The following is a 21,064-nucleotide window of genomic DNA, read 5'->3' on the forward strand; positions in this document are numbered from 1 at the left end:
ATGCAAAGGTACAATACAGCTTTTCCTTGCCGATATCTCTCTTTTGCAAAGAGATAGGCATTGGAAAATTCAGGGCTATAACGTGTAGATGAAGCACTAACAGGAGGCTTTAAAATTTTCATTCTAGTGTCCTTCGTTTGGGAGAAAACTGCAAAGGTACAATACAGCTTTTCCTTGCCGATATCTCTCTTTTGCAAAGAGATAGGCATTGGTAAATTCAGGGCTATAACGTGTAGATGAAGCACTAATAGGAGGCTTTAAAATTTTCATTCTAGTGTCCTTCGTTTGGGAGAAAAATGCAAAGGTACAATACAGCTTTTCCTTGCCGATATCTCTCTTTTGCAAAGAGATAGGCATTGGAAAATTCAGGGCTATAACGTGTAGATGAAGCACTAACAGGAGGCTTTAAAATTTTCATTCTAGTGTATTTCGTTTGGGAGAAAAATGCAAAGGTACAATACCGCTTTTCCTTGCCGATATCTCTCTTTTGCAAAGAGCTAGGCATTGGAAAATTCAGGGCTATAACGTGTAGATGAAGCACTAATAGGAGGCTTTAAAATGTTCAATCTAGTGTCTTCGTTTGGGAGAAAAATGCAAAGGTACAATACAGCTTTTCCTTGCCAATATCTCTCTTTTGCAAAGAGCTAGGCATTGGAAAATTCAGGGCTATAACGTGTAGATGAAGCACTAACAGGAGGCTTTAAAATTTTCATTCTAGTGTCTTTCGTTTGGGAGAAAAATGCAAAAGTACAATGCTGCTTTTCCTTGCCAATATCTCTCTTTTGCAAAGAGATAAGCATTGGAAAATTCAGGGCTATAACGTGTAGATGAAGCACTAACAGGAGGCTTTAAAATTTTCATTCTAGTGTCTTTCGTTTGGGAGAAAAATGCAAAGGTACAATACAGCTTTTCCTTGCCAATATCTCTCTTTTGCAAAGAGCTAGGCATTGGAAAATGCAGGGCTATAACGTGTAGATGAAGCACTAACAGGAGGCTTTACAATTTTCATTCTAGTGTCTTTCGTTTGGGAGAAAAATGCAAAGGTACAATGCTGCTTTTCCTTGCCGATATCTCTCTTTTGCAAAGAGATAGGCATTGGAAAATGCAGGGCTATAACGTGTAGATGAAGCACTAACAGGAGGCTTTAAAATTTTCATTCTAGTGTCTTTCGTTTGGGAGAAAAATGCAAAGGTACAATACAGCTTTTCCTTGCCGATATCTCTCTTTTGCAAAGAGATAGGCATTGGAAAATTCAGGGCTATAACGTGTAGATGAAGCACTAACAGGAGGCTTTAAAATTTTCATTCTAGTGTCTTTCGTTTGGGAGAAAAATGCAAAGGTACAATACAGCTTTTCCTTGCCGATATCTCTCTTTTGCAAAGAGATAGGCATTGGAAAATTCAGGGCTATAACGTGTAGATGAAGCACTAACAGGGGGCTTTAAAATTTTCATTCTAGTGTCCTTCGTTTGGGAGAAAACTGCAAAGGTACAATACAGCTTTTCCTTGCCGATAGCTCTCTTTTGCAAAGAGATAGGCATTGAAAAATTCAGGGCTATAACGTGTAGATGAAGCACTAATAGGAGGCTTTAAAATTTTCATTCTAGTGTCCTTCGTTTGGGAGAAAAATGCAAAGGTACAATACAGCTTTTCCTTGCCGATATCTCTCTTTTGCAAAGAGATAGGCATTGGAAAATTCAGGGCTATAACGTGTAGATGAAGCACTAACAGGAGGCTTTAAAATTTTCATTCTAGTGTATTTCGTTTGGGAGAAAAATGCAAAGGTACAATACCGCTTTTCCTTGCCGATATCTCTCTTTTGCAAAGAGCTAGGCATTGGAAAATTCAGGGCTATAACGTGTAGATGAAGCACTAATAGGAGGCTTAAAAATTTTCAATCTAGTGTCCTTCGTTTGGGAGAAAAATGCAAAGGTACAATACAGCTTTTCCTTGCCAATATCTCTCTTTTGCAAAGAGCTAGGCATTGGAAAATTCAGGGCTATAACGTGTAGATGAAGCACTAACAGGAGGCTTTAAAATTTTCATTCTAGTGTCTTTCGTTTGGGAGAAAAATGCAAAAGTACAATGCTGCTTTTCCTTGCCGATATCTCTCTTTTGCAAAGAGATAAGCATTGGAAAATTCAGGGCTATAACGTGTAGATGAAGCACTAACAGGAGGCTTTAAAATTTTCATTCTAGTGTCTTTCGTTTGGGAGAAAAATGCAAAGGTACAATACAGCTTTTCCTTGCCAATATCTCTCTTTTGCAAAGAGCTAGGCATTGGAAAATGCAGGGCTATAACGTGTAGATGAAGCACTAACAGGAGGCTTTACAATTTTCATTCTAGTGTCTTTCGTTTGGGAGAAAAATGCAAAGGTACAATGCTGCTTTTCCTTGCCGATATCTCTCTTTTGCAAAGAGATAGGCATTGGAAAATGCAGGGCTATAACGTGTAGATGAAGCACTAACAGGAGGCTTTAACATTTTCATTCTAGTGTCCTTCGTTTGGGAGAAAAATGCAAAAGTACAATACAGCTTTTCCTTGCCAATATCTCTCTTTTGCAAAGAGCTAGGCATTGGAAAATTCAGGGCTATACCGTGTAGATGAAGCACTAACAGGAGGCTTTTAAATTTTCATTCTAGTGTCCTTCGTTTGGTAGAAAAATGCAAAGGTACAATACAGCTTTTCCTTGCCGATATCTCTCTTTTGCAAAGAGATAGGCATTGGAAAATTCAGGGCTATAACGTGTAGATGAAGCACTAACAGGAGGCTTTAAAATTTTCATTCTAGTGTCTTTCGTTTGGGAGAAAAATGCAAAGGTACAATACAGCTTTTCCTTGCCGATATCTCTCTTTTGCAAAGAGATAGGCATTGGAAAATTCTGGGCTATAACGTGTAGATGAAGCACTAACAGGAGGCTTTAAAATTTTCATTCTAGTGTCCTTCGTTTGGGAGAAAAATGCAAAGGTACAATACAGCTTTTCCTTGCCGATATCTCTCTTTTGCAAAGAAATAGGCATTGGAAAATTCAGGGCTATAACGTGTAGATGAAGCACTAACAGGAGGCTTTAAAATTTTCATTCTAGTGTCTTTCGTTTGGGAGAAAAATGCAAAGGTACAATACAGCTTTTCCTTGCCGATATCTCTCTTTTGCAAAGAGATAGGCATTGGAAAATTCTGGGCTATAACGTGTAGATGAAGCACTAACAGGAGGCTTTAAAATTTTCATTCTAGTGTCTTTCGTTTGGGAGAAAAATGCAAAGGTACAATACAGCTTTTCCTTGCCAATATCTCTCTTTTGCAAAGAGCTAGGCATTGGAAAATGCAGGGCTATAACGTGTAGATGAAGCACTAACAGGAGGCTTTACAATTTTCATTCTAGTGTCTTTCGTTTGGGAGAAAAATGCAAAGGTACAATGCTGCTTTTCCTTGCCGATATCTCTCTTTTGCAAAGAGATAGGCATTGGAAAATGCAGGGCTATAACGTGTAGATGAAGCACTAACAGGAGGCTTTAAAATTTTCATTCTAGTGTCCTTCGTTTGGGAGAAAAATGCAAAAGTACAATACAGCTTTTCCTTGCCAATATCTCTCTTTTGCAAAGAGCTAGGCATTGGAAAATTCAGGGCTATACCGTGTAGATGAAGCACTAACAGGAGGCTTTTAAATTTTCATTCTAGTGTCTTTCGTTTGGTAGAAAAATGCAAAGGTACAATACAGCTTTTCCTTGCCGATATCTCTCTTTTGCAAAGAGATAGGCATTGGAAAATTCAGGGCTATAACGTGTAGATGAAGCACTAACAGGAGGCTTTAAAATTTTCATTCTAGTGTCTTTCGTTTGGGAGAAAAATGCAAAGGTACAATACAGCTTTTCCTTGCCGATATCTCTCTTTTGCAAAGAGATAATCATTGGAAAATTCAGGGCTATAACGTGTAGATGAAGCACTAATAGGAGGCTTTAAAATTTTCATTCTAGTGTCTTTCGTTTGGGAGAAAAATGCAAAGGTACAATACAGCTTTTCCTTGCCGATATCTCTCTTTTGCAAAGAGATAGGCATTGGAAAATTCAGGGCTATAACGTGTAGATGAAGCACTAACAGGAGGCTTTAAAATTTTCATTCTAGTGTCCTTCGTTTGGGAGAAAACTGCAAAGGTACAATACAGCTTTTCCTTGCCGATATCTCTCTTTTGCAAAGAGATAGGCATTGGTAAATTCAGGGCTATAACGTGTAGATGAAGCACTAATAGGAGGCTTTAAAATTTTCATTCTAGTGTCCTTCGTTTGGGAGAAAAATGCAAAGGTACAATACAGCTTTTCCTTGCCGATATCTCTCTTTTGCAAAGAGATAGGCATTGGAAAATTCAGGGCTATAACGTGTAGATGAAGCACTAACAGGAGGCTTTAAAATTTTCATTCTAGTGTATTTCGTTTGGGAGAAAAATGCAAAGGTACAATACCGCTTTTCCTTGCCGATATCTCTCTTTTGCAAAGAGCTAGGCATTGGAAAATTCAGGTCTATAACGTGTAGATGAAGCACTAATAGGAGGCTTTAAAATGTTCAATCTAGTGTCCTTCGTTTGGGAGAAAAATGCAAAGGTACAATACAGCTTTTCCTTGCCAATATCTCTCTTTTGCAAAGAGCTAGGCATTGGAAAATTCAGGGCTATAACGTGTAGATGAAGCACTAACAGGAGGCTTTAAAATTTTCATTCTAGTGTCTTTCGTTTGGGAGAAAAATGCAAAAGTACAATGCTGCTTTTCCTTGCCAATATCTCTCTTTTGCAAAGAGATAAGCATTGGAAAATTCAGGGCTATAACGTGTAGATGAAGCACTAACAGGAGGCTTTAAAATTTTCATTCTAGTGTCTTTCGTTTGGGAGAAAAATGCAAAGGTACAATACAGCATTTCCTTGCCGATATCTCTCTTTTGCAAAGAGATAGGCATTGGAAAATTCAGGGCTATAACGTGTAGATGAAGCACTAACAGGAGGCTTTAAAATTTTCATTCTAGTGTCTTTCGTTTGGGAGAAAAATGCAAAGGTACAATACAGCTTTTCCTTGCCGATATCTCTCTTTTGCAAAGAGATAGGCATTGGTAAATTCAGGGCTATAACGTGTAGATGAAGCACTAATAGGAGGCTTTAAAATTTTCATTCTAGTGTCTTTCGTTTGGGAGAAAAATGCAAAGGTACAATACAGCTTTTCCTTGCCGATATCTCTCTTTTGCAAAGAGATAGGCATTGGAAAATTCAGGGCTATAACGTGTAGATGAAGCACTAACAGGAGGCTTTAAAATTTTCATTCTAGTGTCCTTCGTTTGGGAGAAAACTGCAAAGGTACAATACAGCTTTCCTTGCCGATATCTCTCTTTTGCAAAGAGATAGGCATTGGTAAATTCAGGGCTATAACGTGTAGATGAAGCACTAATAGGAGGCTTTAAAATTTTCATTCTAGTGTCCTTCGTTTGGGAGAAAAATGCAAAGGTACAATACAGCTTTTCCTTGCCGATATCTCTCTTTTGCAAAGAGATAGGCATTGGAAAATTCAGGGCTATAACGTGTAGATGAAGCACTAACAGGAGGCTTTAAAATTTTCATTCTAGTGTATTTCGTTTGGGAGAAAAATGCAAAGGTACAATACCGCTTTTCCTTGCCGATATCTCTCTTTTGCAAAGAGCTAGGCATTGGAAAATTCAGGGCTATAACGTGTAGATGAAGCACTAATAGGAGGCTTTAAAATGTTCAATCTAGTGTCCTTCGTTTGGGAGAAAAATGCAAAGGTACAATACAGCTTTTCCTTGCCAATATCTCTCTTTTGCAAAGAGCTAGGCATTGGAAAATTCAGGGCTATAACGTGTAGATGAAGCACTAACAGGAGGCTTTAAAATTTTCATTCTAGTGTCTTTCGTTTGGGAGAAAAATGCAAAAGTACAATGCTGCTTTTCCTTGCCAATATCTCTCTTTTGCAAAGAGATAAGCATTGGAAAATTCAGGGCTATAACGTGTAGATGAAGCACTAACAGGAGGCTTTAAAATTTTCATTCTAGTGTCTTTCGTTTGGGAGAAAAATGCAAAGGTACAATACAGCTTTTCCTTGCCAATATCTCTCTTTTGCAAAGAGCTAGGCATTGGAAAATGCAGGGCTATAACGTGTAGATGAAGCACTAACAGGAGGCTTTACAATTTTCATTCTAGTGTCTTTCGTTTGGGAGAAAAATGCAAAGGTACAATGCAGCTTTTCCTTGCCGATATCTCTCTTTTGCAAAGAGATAGGCATTGGAAAATGCAGGGCTATAACGTGTAGATGAAGCACTAACAGGAGGCTTTAAAATTTTCATTCTAGTGTCTTTCGTTTGGGAGAAAAATGCAAAGGTACAATACAGCTTTTCCTTGCCGATATCTCTCTTTTGCAAAGAGATAGGCATTGGAAAATTCAGGGCTATAACGTGTAGATGAAGCACTAACAGGAGGCTTTAAAATTTTCATTCTAGTGTCTTTCGTTTGGGAGAAAAATGCAAAGGTACAATACAGCATTTCCTTGCCGATATCTCTCTTTTGCAAAGAGATAGGCATTGGAAAATTCAGGGCTATAACGTGTAGATGAAGCACTAACAGGAGGCTTTAAAATTTTCATTCTAGTGTCTTTCGTTTGGGAGAAAAATGCAAAGGTACAATACAGCTTTTCCTTGCCGATATCTCTCTTTTGCAAAGAGATAGGCATTGGTAAATTCAGGGCTATAACGTGTAGATGAAGCACTAATAGGAGGCTTTAAAATTTTCATTCTAGTGTCTTTCGTTTGGGAGAAAAATGCAAAGGTACAATACAGCTTTTCCTTGCCGATATCTCTCTTTTGCAAAGAGATAGGCATTGGAAAATTCAGGGCTATAACGTGTAGATGAAGCACTAACAGGAGGCTTTAAAATTTTCATTCTAGTGTCCTTCGTTTGGGAGAAAACTGCAAAGGTACAATACAGCTTTTCCTTGCCGATATCTCTCTTTTGCAAAGAGATAGGCATTGGTAAATTCAGGGCTATAACGTGTAGATGAAGCACTAATAGGAGGCTTTAAAATTTTCATTCTAGTGTCCTTCGTTTGGGAGAAAAATGCAAAGGTACAATACAGCTTTTCCTTGCCGATATCTCTCTTTTGCAAAGAGATAGGCATTGGAAAATTCAGGGCTATAACGTGTAGATGAAGCACTAACAGGAGGCTTTAAAATTTTCATTCTAGTGTATTTCGTTTGGGAGAAAAATGCAAAGGTACAATACCGCTTTTCCTTGCCGATATCTCTCTTTTGCAAAGAGCTAGGCATTGGAAAATTCAGGGCTATAACGTGTAGATGAAGCACTAATAGGAGGCTTTAAAATGTTCAATCTAGTGTCCTTCGTTTGGGAGAAAAATGCAAAGGTACAATACAGCTTTTCCTTGCCAATATCTCTCTTTTGCAAAGAGCTAGGCATTGGAAAATTCAGGGCTATAACGTGTAGATGAAGCACTAACAGGAGGCTTTAAAATTTTCATTCTAGTGTCTTTCGTTTGGGAGAAAAATGCAAAAGTACAATGCTGCTTTTCCTTGCCAATATCTCTCTTTTGCAAAGAGATAAGCATTGGAAAATTCAGGGCTATAACGTGTAGATGAAGCACTAATAGGAGGCTTTAAAATTTTCATTCTAGTGTCTTTCGTTTGGGAGAAAAATGCAAAGGTACAATACAGCTTTTCCTTGCCAATATCTCTCTTTTGCAAAGAGCTAGGCATTGGAAAATGCAGGGCTATAACGTGTAGATGAAGCACTAACAGGAGGCTTTACAATTTTCATTCTAGTGTCTTTCGTTTGGGAGAAAAATGCAAAGGTACAATGCTGCTTTTCCTTGCCGATATCTCTCTTTTGCAAAGAGATAGGCATTGGAAAATGCAGGGCTATAACGTGTAGATGAAGCACTAACAGTAGGCTTTAAAATTTTCATTCTAGTGTCTTTCATTTGGGAGAAAAATGCAAAAGTACAATGCAGCTTTTCCTTGCCGATATCTCTCTTTTGCAAAGAGATAGGCATTGGTAAATTCAGGGCTATAACGTGTAGATGAAGCACTAATAGGAGGCTTTAAAATTTTCATTCTAGTGTCTTTCGTTTGGGAGAAAAATGCAAAGGTACAATACAGCTTTTCCTTGCCGATATCTCTCTTTTGCAAAGAGATAGGCATTGGAAAATTCAGGGCTATAACGTGTAGATGAAGCACTAACAGGAGGCTTTAAAATTTTCATTCTAGTGTCCTTCGTTTGGGAGAAAACTGCAAAGGTACAATACAGCTTTTCCTTGCCGATATCTCTCTTTTGCAAAGAGATAGGCATTGGTAAATTCAGGGCTATAACGTGTAGATGAAGCACTAATAGGAGGCTTTAAAATTTTCATTCTAGTGTCCTTCGTTTGGGAGAAAAATGCAAAGGTACAATACAGCTTTTCCTTGCCGATATCTCTCTTTTGCAAAGAGATAGGCATTGGAAAATTCAGGGCTATAACGTGTAGATGAAGCACTAACAGGAGGCTTTAAAATTTTCATTCTAGTGTATTTCGTTTGGGAGAAAAATGCAAAGGTACAATACCGCTTTTCCTTGCCGATATCTCTCTTTTGCAAAGAGCTAGGCATTGGAAAATTCAGGGCTATAACGTGTAGATGAAGCACTAATAGGAGGCTTTAAAATGTTCAATCTAGTGTCCTTCGTTTGGGAGAAAAATGCAAAGGTACAATACAGCTTTTCCTTGCCAATATCTCTCTTTTGCAAAGAGCTAGGTATTGGAAAATTCAGGGCTATAACGTGTAGATGAAGCACTAACAGGAGGCTTTAAAATTTTCATTCTAGTGTCTTTCGTTTGGGAGAAAAATGCAAAAGTACAATGCTGCTTTTCCTTGCCAATATCTCTCTTTTGCAAAGAGATAAGCATTGGAAAATTCAGGGCTATAACGTGTAGATGAAGCACTAACAGGAGGCTTTAAAATTTTCATTCTAGTGTCTTTCGTTTGGGAGAAAAATGCAAAGGTACAATACAGCTTTTCCTTGCCAATATCTCTCTTTTGCAAAGAGCTAGGCATTGGAAAATGCAGGGCTATAACGTGTAGATGAAGCACTAACAGGAGGCTTTACAATTTTCATTCTAGTGTCTTTCGTTTGGGAGAAAAATGCAAAGGTACAATGCTGCTTTTCCTTGCCGATATCTCTCTTTTGCAAAGAGATAGGCATTGGAAAATGCAGGGCTATAACGTGTAGATGAAGCACTAACAGGAGGCTTTAAAATTTTCATTCTAGTGTCTTTCGTTTGGGAGAAAAATGCAAAGGTACAATACAGCTTTTCCTTGCCGATATCTCTCTTTTGCAAAGAGATAGGCATTGGAAAATTCAGGGCTATAACGTGTAGATGAAGCACTAACAGGAGGCTTTAAAATTTTCATTCTAGTGTCTTTCGTTTGGGAGAAAAATGCAAAGGTACAATACAGCTTTTCCTTGCCGATATCTCTCTTTTGCAAAGAGATAGGCATTGGAAAATTCAGGGCTATAACGTGTAGATGAAGCACTAACAGGGGGCTTTAAAATTTTCATTCTAGTGTCCTTCGTTTGGGAGAAAACTGCAAAGGTACAATACAGCTTTTCCTTGCCGATAGCTCTCTTTTGCAAAGAGATAGGCATTGAAAAATTCAGGGCTATAACGTGTAGATGAAGCACTAATAGGAGGCTTTAAAATTTTCATTCTAGTGTCCTTCGTTTGGGAGAAAAATGCAAAGGTACAATACAGCTTTTCCTTGCCGATATCTCTCTTTTGCAAAGAGATAGGCATTGGAAAATTCAGGGCTATAACGTGTAGATGAAGCACTAACAGGAGGCTTTAAAATTTTCATTCTAGTGTATTTCGTTTGGGAGAAAAATGCAAAGGTACAATACCGCTTTTCCTTGCCGATATCTCTCTTTTGCAAAGAGCTAGGCATTGGAAAATTCAGGGCTATAACGTGTAGATGAAGCACTAATAGGAGGCTTTAAAATGTTCAATCTAGTGTCCTTCGTTTGGGAGAAAAATGCAAAGGTACAATACAGCTTTTCCTTGCCAATATCTCTCTTATGCAAAGAGCTAGGCATTGGAAAATTCAGGGCTATAACGTGTAGATGAAGCACTAACAGGAGGCTTTAAAATTTTCATTCTAGTGTCTTTCGTTTGGGAGAAAAATGCAAAAGTACAATGCTGCTTTTCCTTGCCAATATCTCTCTTTTGCAAAGAGATAAGCATTGGAAAATTCAGGGCTATAACGTGTAGATGAAGCACTAACAGGAGGCTTTAAAATTTTCATTCTAGTGTCTTTCGTTTGGGAGAAAAATGCAAAGGTACAATACAGCTTTTCCTTGCCAATATCTCTCTTTTGCAAAGAGCTAGGCATTGGAAAATGCAGGGCTATAACGTGTAGATGAAGCACTAACAGGAGGCTTTACAATTTTCATTCTAGTGTCTTTCGTTTGGGAGAAAAATGCAAAGGTACAATGCTGCTTTTCCTTGCCGATATCTCTCTTTTGCAAAGAGATAGGCATTGGAAAATGCAGGGCTATAACGTGTAGATGAAGCACTAACAGGAGGCTTTAAAATTTTCATTCTAGTGTCTTTCGTTTGGGAGAAAAATGCAAAGGTACAATACAGCTTTTCCTTGCCGATATCTCTCTTTTGCAAAGAGATAGGCATTGGAAAATTCAGGGCTATAACGTGTAGATGAAGCACTAACAGGAGGCTTTAAAATTTTCATTCTAGTGTCTTTCGTTTGGGAGAAAAATGCAAAGGTACAATACAGCTTTTCCTTGCCGATATCTCTCTTTTGCAAAGAGATAGGCATTGGAAAATTCAGGGCTATAACGTGTAGATGAAGCACTAACAGGGGGCTTTAAAATTTTCATTCTAGTGTCCTTCGTTTGGGAGAAAACTGCAAAGGTACAATACAGCTTTTCCTTGCCGATAGCTCTCTTTTGCAAAGAGATAGGCATTGAAAAATTCAGGGCTATAACGTGTAGATGAAGCACTAATAGGAGGCTTTAAAATTTTCATTCTAGTGTCCTTCGTTTGGGAGAAAAATGCAAAGGTACAATACAGCTTTTCCTTGCCGATATCTCTCTTTTGCAAAGAGATAGGCATTGGAAAATTCAGGGCTATAACGTGTAGATGAAGCACTAACAGGAGGCTTTAAAATTTTCATTCTAGTGTATTTCGTTTGGGAGAAAAATGCAAAGGTACAATACCGCTTTTCCTTGCCGATATCTCTCTTTTGCAAAGAGCTAGGCATTGGAAAATTCAGGGCTAGAACGTGTAGATGAAGCACTAATAGGAGGCTTAAAAATTTTCAATCTAGTGTCCTTCGTTTGGGAGAAAAATGCAAAGGTACAATACAGCTTTTCCTTGCCAATATCTCTCTTTTGCAAAGAGCTAGGCATTGGAAAATTCAGGGCTATAACGTGTAGATGAAGCACTAACAGGAGGCTTTAAAATTTTCATTCTAGTGTCTTTCGTTTGGGAGAAAAATGCAAAAGTACAATGCTGCTTTTCCTTGCCGATATCTCTCTTTTGCAAAGAGATAAGCATTGGAAAATTCAGGGCTATAACGTGTAGATGAAGCACTAACAGGAGGCTTTAAAATTTTCATTCTAGTGTCTTTCGTTTGGGAGAAAAATGCAAAGGTACAATACAGCTTTTCCTTGCCAATATCTCTCTTTTGCAAAGAGCTAGGCATTGGAAAATGCAGGGCTATAACGTGTAGATGAAGCACTAACAGGAGGCTTTACAATTTTCATTCTAGTGTCTTTCGTTTGGGAGAAAAATGCAAAGGTACAATGCTGCTTTTCCTTGCCGATATCTCTCTTTTGCAAAGAGATAGGCATTGGAAAATGCAGGGCTATAACGTGTAGATGAAGCACTAACAGGAGGCTTTAAAATTTTCATTCTAGTGTCCTTCGTTTGGGAGAAAAATGCAAAAGTACAATACAGCTTTTCCTTGCCAATATCTCTCTTTTGCAAAGAGCTAGGCATTGGAAAATTCAGGGCTATACCGTGTAGATGAAGCACTAACAGGAGGCTTTTAAATTTTCATTCTAGTGTCCTTCGTTTGGTAGAAAAATGCAAAGGTACAATACAGCTTTTCCTTGCCGATATCTCTCTTTTGCAAAGAGATAGGCATTGGAAAATTCAGGGCTATAACGTGTAGATGAAGCACTAACAGGAGGCTTTAAAATTTTCATTCTAGTGTCTTTCGTTTGGGAGAAAAATGCAAAGGTACAATACAGCTTTTCCTTGCCGATATCTCTCTTTTGCAAAGAGATAGGCATTGGAAAATTCTGGGCTATAACGTGTAGATGAAGCACTAACAGGAGGCTTTAAAATTTTCATTCTAGTGTCCTTCGTTTGGGAGAAAAATGCAAAGGTACAATACAGCTTTTCCTTGCCGATATCTCTCTTTTGCAAAGAAATAGGCATTGGAAAATTCAGGGCTATAACGTGTAGATGAAGCACTAATAGGAGGCTTTAAAATTTTCATTCTAGTGTCCTTCGTTTGGGAGAAAAATGCAAAGGTACAATAAAGCTTTTCCTTGCCGATATCTCTCTTTTGCAAAGAAATAGGCATTGGAAAATTCAGGGCTATAACGTGTAGATGAAGCACTAACAGGAGGCTTTAAAATTTTCATTCTAGTGTCTTTCGTTTGGGAGAAAAATGCAAAGGTACAATACAGCTTTTCCTTGCCGATATCTCTCTTTTGCAAAGAGATAGGCATTGGAAAATTCTGGGCTATAACGTGTAGATGAAGCACTAACAGGAGGCTTTAAAATTTTCATTCTAGTGTCTTTCGTTTGGGAGAAAAATGCAAAGGTACAATACAGCTTTTCCTTGCCAATATCTCTCTTTTGCAAAGAGCTAGGCATTGGAAAATGCAGGGCTATAACGTGTAGATGAAGCACTAACAGGAGGCTTTACAATTTTCATTCTAGTGTCTTTCGTTTGGGAGAAAAATGCAAAGGTACAATGCTGCTTTTCCTTGCCGATATCTCTCTTTTGCAAAGAGATAGGCATTGGAAAATGCAGGGCTATAACGTGTAGATGAAGCACTAACAGGAGGCTTTAAAATTTTCATTCTAGTGTCCTTCGTTTGGGAGAAAAATGCAAAAGTACAATACAGCTTTTCCTTGCCAATATCTCTCTTTTGCAAAGAGCTAGGCATTGGAAAATTCAGGGCTATACCGTGTAGATGAAGCACTAACAGGAGGCTTTTCAATTTTCATTCTAGTGTCTTTCGTTTGGTAGAAAAATGCAAAGGTACAATACAGCATTTCCTTGCCGATATCTCTCTTTTGCAAAGAGATAGGCATTGGAAAATTCAGGGCTATAACGTGTAGATGAAGCACTAACAGGAGGCTTTAAAATTTTCATTCTAGTGTCTTTCGTTTGGGAGAAAAATGCAAAGGTACAATACAGCTTTTCCTTGCCGATATCTCTCTTTTGCAAAGAGATAGGCATTGGAAAATTCTGGGCTATAACGTGTAGATGAAGCACTAACAGGAGGCTTTAAAATTTTCATTCTAGTGTCCTTCGTTTGGGAGAAAAATGCAAAGGTACAATACAGCTTTTCCTTGCCGATATCTCTCTTTTGCAAAGAAATAGGCATTGGAAAATTCAGGGCTATAACGTGTAGATGAAGCACTAATAGGAGGCTTTAAAATTTTCATTCTAGTGTCCTTCGTTTGGGAGAAAAATGCAAAGGTACAATAAAGCTTTTCCTTGCCGATATCTCTCTTTTGCAAAGAAATAGGCATTGGAAAATTCAGGGCTATAACGTGTAGATGAAGCACTAACAGGAGGCTTTAAAATTTTCATTCTAGTGTCTTTCGTTTGGGAGAAAAATGCAAAGGTACAATACAGCTTTTCCTTGCCGATATCTCTCTTTTGCAAAGAGCTAGGCATTGGAAAATTCAGGGCTATAACGTGTAGATGAAGCACTAACAGTAGGCTTTAAAATTTTCATTCCCAATGGGGATGGCTTCCCGGGAGGTAACCCCTATTGAGTGAAGGGAGTATATAGGATACGACCCAGTGGTACCTGACGACATAGATACTAACAGCTATTTAATAACATTACGCTAGAAAGTGATTATTAGCAACATATATATCTATATAAACAACCCCGCCAGGGTTGTGCCTTCAAAAATAATCACACACGGACACGCTTTTTAAACCTTTTTTTCACATCTCTTTATTTTTCTTATGCACATGTATGTTAGTTCTGTGATTTTAACCTTTATGTTTCACTGCAGTTTGGGATAATAATATTAATATTTATCCAATTTTAATACATACTTAATAAAGGTTATATTTTATGATTCATTCATTCTGTCCAGTGCGTCAACAGTGCAGATTTCTTCTTGTTTTTTTCTCCCAAATTCTATAACAATGACAGTAAATGTTGTTTCTTTTCAAACAGAACTTTCTTGACCATGCTACTTGCTTGAAAGATCTGGGAGCACATGGAAAACAGTACAAACCATGCAGTATCACAAGAGCCTTTATTTGATCTTTCATGAAGATAGAGCAGAATTGAGGACACGTCAACAATTTCTGCCGAAGGTGGTTCATCTTTCCACATGGTGCCTTTGGCCACTGACACCTTCGTTGAGTCAAAGTCTCTGGCTGTGGTCAGAACTTTGAAAATTTATGTCACCAGAACGGTTCAGATTAGGAAAACAGAGGCTCTGTTTGTCCTGTATGCTCCCAACAGGATTGGGTGTCCTGCTTCCATGTAGACCATTATGCGCTGGATCTGTGGTAAGATTCAGCATGCTCATTCCATGGCAGGATTGCCGTTACTGAATTAGGTGAAGACCCATTCTACTAGAAAGGTGGGTTCATCCTGGGCAGCTGGTTCGGGGAGTCTCGGCATTGCAACTTTGCCGAGCAGCTATTTAGTAAACACTTTTGCTAAGTTTTACAAGTTTGATACCTTGGCTGATGATAACCTCAAGTTGGGTCATTCGGTGCTGCAGAGTCGTACGCACTCTCCCACCCGTTCAAGAGCTTTGGTATAACCCCATGGTTCTTAATGTGACCCCAGCATCCTCTAGGTCGTATGAGAAAATAGGATTTTAATACCTACCGGTAAATCCTTTTCTCTTAGTCCGTAGAGGATGCTGGGCACCCGTCCCAGTCCATACTGTGTCTGCAGTTATTACTTGTGGTTATACACATGTTATGTTATGGTTCTGGTCAGCTTTTTGCTGCAATTGTTCATGCCGTTGGCTTGTGTTCTGTTGAATGCCACGTTCTGCGGCATGCTTAAGGTGTGAGCTGGTAAGATGCTCACCTTAGTTTAACAATAAATCCTTTCCTCGAAATGTCCGTCTCCCTGGGCACAGTTCCTATAACTGGAGTCTGGAGGAGGGGCATAGAGGGAGGAGCCAGTTCACACCCTTTGAAAGTCTTAAAGTGCCCATGTCTCTTGCGGATCCCGTCTATACCCCATGGTTCTTAATGTGACCCCAGCATCCTCTACGGACTAAGAGAAAAGGATGCCCTTGCGCACTATCCTGACTTCTCCTCCCGTCTGCTTACTTTGTGCCTTCCAACGCACAATGCGAACTACAGGTGGTGCTGCAGGGCCCACACCCTTTTACTTGCCTTACAGAACAGCTCTGGAGCTGTTACAGTGCCCAGCTGCTGCAAGAAATCAGCTTGAATGCTTCAGGGGATGGGGCATGGCCAACATGAGCCCCACACCAAAGGAGGGTGGGGGTGTTTAATGCGAACTAGGGGTCATCCAAGCACCGCAAAAGGCCGCCATGCCCTGCATGCCCCTTTTCTCTTTTCATATGCAGATGAGGGTTCCAGCCAACTTTGGCCCACATCTTGGATGACATCACCGTATGCAAATTCGTCTTCTGCAGACCTTCCCCCAGGAATGCTTGTACTAGTTGTTGCATATGGTTTGATATTTGATGGTGCTTCAATATTAGGCAGCCTTCCACCCTCCCATGTTCATCTGAACAGATGTGGTCTCCCTGCAGTTGTTGTCCCCAGACGAGAGTTCCCTTGTGCGTCCTCAGTTGAATCTCCTTAACTTGACGGGGGAGGGGCTGCCCGAGCAGCCACCCTCCCCAGCCCTATCCCAACTCATACTTATTTTGCATATGAGATCTCTTGATCATGAAGATTGTTCTCACAGGGTGAGGTTCATCCATTATATTTTAAAATAGGAAGGTACAAATTACATATTTGAATTGCATCTATGTGCTGGATTCAAATGTCCCCCCCCCCCCCTTCCTTTCTCAATTGTGCCCGTCAGCAGCTATTCTAAGGTTGCTGCCAATGGGTGTGACACATTAATTTCTTCTGTGGGGTACACTGGACTCCACAAGGATTCACATTGGGGTGTAGAGTAGGATCTTGATCTGAGGCACCAACCGGCTCAAAGCTTTTGACTGTTCCCAAGATGCTCAGCGCATCCTCCTCTATAACCCCGCTTCCATGAACAGGGAGCTCAGTTTGTAGTTGGTGCCTTCAGTAGCAGGCCACTTAACAGGGGCCTGCCTCAGGCAGCCTATTCTTAGCTATTAATTTTGACAAGAAAAGAAGAACTTGTTTTATGAGAATCTACAAGGGCTGCAGCAGGCTAGGTCTAATAGACATCTTTACTGCAGCTTCATCACTCCCAGCGGCGCTGTATACTCCCGTGCCCTGGTTGCTGGGTCACTGCAGCGGAGGCTCCAGTTTCTTCCTAAGGTCAGTCACACATACACCGCCCTTCCGGATCACGAGGCCGCTGATGAAGGGGAGCGTGGCCGTAGGGGGTGGACCGTGTGCGCACTGGCGTGGACACTGATTACTGGGCAGCCGCTCCACTAGCCACCAGGTACAGTTAAGGAGCACAGGTCTGGGAGTTTTACTCCTATATTAACCCAATTTTGTACTGCCCGCAGCGCATTGTGATAGGTAATAGGGCCTGATTCAGGTTGGAATGCAATCACAATAAGCGATCCAACTGCAAAAATTGCTAACAGCATACGCATGTGCCTGCATTTTCTGCGGCACCCCGCAGAGAATGCGATCGCCTCTGCCTGTCAATCGGGGCGGGGGGGGGGAGAGGGGGGTCAGCAACACTCCATTTCCAAGTCAGGGATGGAGCGGTGCGGGGGCAAGGCTTCAAAATGGGGTCTGCAACGGAGGAGACACAGGGGGCGTGGTCACAGCGGCTGTATGACATCACATTCAGCCGCTGTGATCACAAAAATGGTGGCGGCTTCCTGCGCGCACATACAGTTTGCACCAGCAGGAGGCTACACCATTTTTTATGATCACGCTGAACTGCAGTGCGACTGCAATTACAGCATGGTCAAGAATGGAGGCGTCATGCTGGGTGGCCATGCCCTGTCACTGTGCAGGAGCCAGCACCGCACACACACTAGTCCCCGGGTGCAGCCCCCAACCCCCGGGACACCCGGAGCAACAAAATGTAGATTCAGGCCACCAGGCCACGCCCCTACCTATGAAACCATGCCTCCTTTTTACCATTGCGCTGCTTATCTGCGCGCACTGCATTACAATCTCCTTCGCCACCTCTCTGGGTGTCACCAGTGATAGTGACACCTCTGCCATGCTTGTAGCAGCTGGTCCTAAGATCTACGCCTCAAGCCCTGAGTGTTTGCCCTTGTGACTTGTTGATCATCATAGCGAAGCAGATGCTTACAGAAAACTGCAGGGGCTTAGATTGAAAATAAAAAAATTGATGGGTATAAGGTAGAGAGGAGCGGGTTCGGTTCTCCGAGAACCGAATTCCCGACGAACTCCATGTGGTTTACACTGGTCCGAGGCAGGCTCGGTTGTTCCCGCCTGACTCGGAAAACCTGAACAAGGGAAAATGTCATCATCCCGCTGTCGGATTCTCTCGAGATTCGGATTCCATATAAAGAGCTGCGCGTTGCCGCCATTTTTACTCGTGCATTGAAGAGAGAGCGGAGAGGACGTGGCTATGTTCTCTCAGTGGAAATCTCAATATCAGTGCTCAGTATCAGTGGTTACTTATTGCTGCTCAGTAATACTAGTAGTGTGTCTCTCCTGCTCAGTGTCAGTTCTCAGTAGTATCCTCATCAGTGCTCAGTATCACTGCTCATTGTCTTGTGCTGCATTGTGGTGCTCAGCATACTACAGTACATTACTAATAGTCCAGTGCTGCATCTTGCTGCTCAGTGTCAGTTCTAGTATCCTCATCAGTGCTCACTATCACTGCTCATTACATTGTGGTGTTCTGTATACTACAGTAACATAGTAATATAGTAACATATAGTAACATAGTTTTTGAGGTTGAATAGAGGCAAATTGCCCATCGTGTTCAACCTGTTTTAAGTTGTGATGATTCTACATACTTGCTGAATAATGTTTTATGACTAGTTAGCTACTATAACTCATGTTACCCCCGGATTAACCATGTTGATATTTTAAGTATTATAACCTTGGATAGCTTTTTCATTCAGAAATGTATCCATTCCTTTTTTAAATCCAATTACAGAGTCCGCCATTACCACCTTCCCTGGCAGGGAATTCCACATCCTGATTGCCCTAACAGTGAACATCATAGTATCTCACCTGGCAGGTAAGTAGGAGTTGGGCTAGAGCTGTGGAGGATTGCTGCTCGGGCACCCCCTGTCAAGTGAAGGAGATCCAACTGAGGCAGCACAAGGGAACTCTCGAAAGAAGAACAAGGCTAGAGGAAGATCTGAGACAAAGAAATCTGACTTTTACCAGAGCTGACCAGAGGAAAGCACAAACGCAGTCCCCCACTACCACAAATAATGCAGTCGAGTTTCCCACATTTGGGGAAATCACAGGGGTCAGCATACCCAGAGTGCAATGAATGAACCTCACCCTGGGAGAACAATCTTCATGACCATGGTATCTCCTATGCAAAATAAGTATGATTTGGGATAGGGCTGGGGAGGGCCGCTGCTCAGGCACATCTCTGTCAAGTAAAGGAGATTCAACTGAGCCAACACAAGGGAACTCTCATCTGGGGACAACAACTGCAGGGAGAACACATATTTTCAGATGAACATGGGAGGGCAGAAGGCTGCCTAACACTGAAGCACCCCCAAACAACAAACCAAATGCAACTACTAGTGCAAGCATTCCTGGGGGAAGGCCTGCAGCAGATGGATTTGCATATGGTGATGTCATCCAAGCAGTGGGTCAAAGTTGGCTTCAACCCTCGTCTGCATATGAAAATAAAAAAGGGGTGTGCAGGGCATGGCGGCCTTTTGCGGCGCTTGGATGACCCCTAGTTTGCATTAAACACCTCCACCTTCCTTCGGTGTGGGGCTCATGTTGGCTATGCCCCAGCCCCTGAAGCATTCAAGCTGATTTCTTGCAGCAGCTGGGCACTGTAACAGCTCCAGAGCTGCTCTGTAAAGCAAGTAAAAGGGTGTGGGCCCTGCAGCACTACCTGTAGTTTGCATTGTGCGTTGGAAGGCACAAAGTAAGCAGACGGGAGAAGTCAGGATAGTGCACAAGGGCATAGAAGGGAGCGGCTCAAGAAAAGAGAAGTGGAAACAGACAGAAAACTAGGCTGGAGAGAGACCTGAGACAAAGAGATCTGAATTATACGAGAGCCGACCAGAGGAAACACAAATTATGTAATCAAGTGTCCCACATTTGGGGAAATCGTAGGAGCAGCACACCCAGAGTGCATTGGGTGAGCCTTGCCCTGGGAGAAGCACCTTCCTGATCATAGTATCTCACCTGGCAGGTAAGTAGGAGTTGGGCTAGAGCTGGGGAGGGTCGCTGTTCGGGCACCCCCCTGTCAAGTGAAGGAGATCCAACTGAGGCAGCACAAGGAAACTCTCGAAAAAAGAACAAGGCTAGAGGAAGATCTGAGACAAAGAAATCTGACTTTTACCAGAGCTGACCAGAGGAAAGCACAAACACAGTCCCCCACTACCACAAATAATGCAGTCGAGTTTCCCACATTTGGGGAAATGACAGGGGTCAGCATACCCAGAATGCAATGAATGAACCTCACCCTGGGAGAACAATCTTCATGACAATGGTATCTCCTATGCAAAATAAGTATGATTTGGGATAGGGCTGGGGAGGGCCGCTGCTCAGGCACATCTCTGTCAAGTAAAGGAGATTCAACTGAGGCAGCACAAGGGAACTCTCATCTGGGGACAACAACTGCAGGGAGAACACATATTTTCAGATGAACATGGGAGAGCAGAAGGCTGCCTAATACTGAAGCACCCCCAAACAACAAACCAAATGCAACAACTAGTACAAGCATTCCTGGGAAAAGGTCTGCAGAAGACGGATTTGCATACGGTGATGTCATCCAAGCAGTGGGCCAAAGTTGGCTGGAACCCTCATCTGCATATGAAAAGAGAAAAGGGGTATGCAGGGCATGGCGGCCTTTTGCGGCGCTTGGATGACCCTTAGTTCGCATTAAACACCTCCACCCTCCGTCGGTGTGGGGCTCATGTTGGCTATGCCCCAGCCCCTGAAGCATTCAAGCTGATTTCTTGCAGCAGCTGGGCACTGTAACAGCTCCAGAGCTGCTCTGTAAGGCAAGTAAAAGGGTGTTGGCCCTGCAGCACTACCTGTAGTTTGCATTGTGCGTTGGAAGGCACAAAGTAAGCAGACAGGAGAAGTCAGGAGAGTGCACAAGGGCAAGGGCAGGGGCTCAAGAAAAGAGAAGTGGAAACAGACAGCAAACTAGGCTGGAGAGAGACCTGAGACAAAGAGATCTGAATTATACGAGTAGCCGACCAGAGGAAACACAAATTATGTAGTCAAGTGTCCCACATTTGGGGAAATCGTAGGAGCAGCACACCCAGAGTGCAATGGGTGAGCCTTGCCCTGGGAGAAGCACCTTCCTGATCATAGTATCTCACCTGGCAGGTAAGTAGGAGTTGGGCTAGAGCTGGGGAGGGTCACTGCTCGGGCACCCCCCTGTCAAGTGAAGGAAATCCAACTGAGGCAGCACAAGGAAACTCTCAAAAAAAGAACAAGGCTAGAGGAA

At 41.5% G+C, this 21,064-nt stretch overlaps 4 non-coding genes across 4 annotated transcripts; all 4 read right to left on the minus strand.

The window, feature by feature from the left end:
• Positions 1 to 18,805: 18,805 nt before the first annotated feature.
• Positions 18,806 to 18,969, minus strand: LOC135032818 (U1 spliceosomal RNA). The gene has a single exon (XR_010228297.1). It is a non-coding gene; the product is annotated as a U1 spliceosomal RNA (small nuclear RNA).
• Positions 18,970 to 19,640: 671 nt separating this feature from the next.
• Positions 19,641 to 19,803, minus strand: LOC135032898 (U1 spliceosomal RNA). Its single transcript, XR_010228367.1, has one exon. It is a non-coding gene; the product is annotated as a U1 spliceosomal RNA (small nuclear RNA).
• A 152-nt stretch (positions 19,804 to 19,955) lies between these two features.
• On the minus strand, positions 19,956 to 20,119 carry LOC135032952 (U1 spliceosomal RNA). The gene has a single exon (XR_010228414.1). It is a non-coding gene; the product is annotated as a U1 spliceosomal RNA (small nuclear RNA).
• Positions 20,120 to 20,787: 668 nt separating this feature from the next.
• Positions 20,788 to 20,951, minus strand: LOC135032882 (U1 spliceosomal RNA). The gene has a single exon (XR_010228354.1). It is a non-coding gene; the product is annotated as a U1 spliceosomal RNA (small nuclear RNA).
• Between the last annotated feature and the right edge of the window lie 113 nt (positions 20,952 to 21,064).

This window comes from Pseudophryne corroboree, unplaced genomic scaffold, assembly GCF_028390025.1.
Source record: "Pseudophryne corroboree isolate aPseCor3 unplaced genomic scaffold, aPseCor3.hap2 scaffold_555, whole genome shotgun sequence".
Classification (NCBI taxonomy): domain Eukaryota; kingdom Metazoa; phylum Chordata; class Amphibia; order Anura; family Myobatrachidae; genus Pseudophryne; species Pseudophryne corroboree.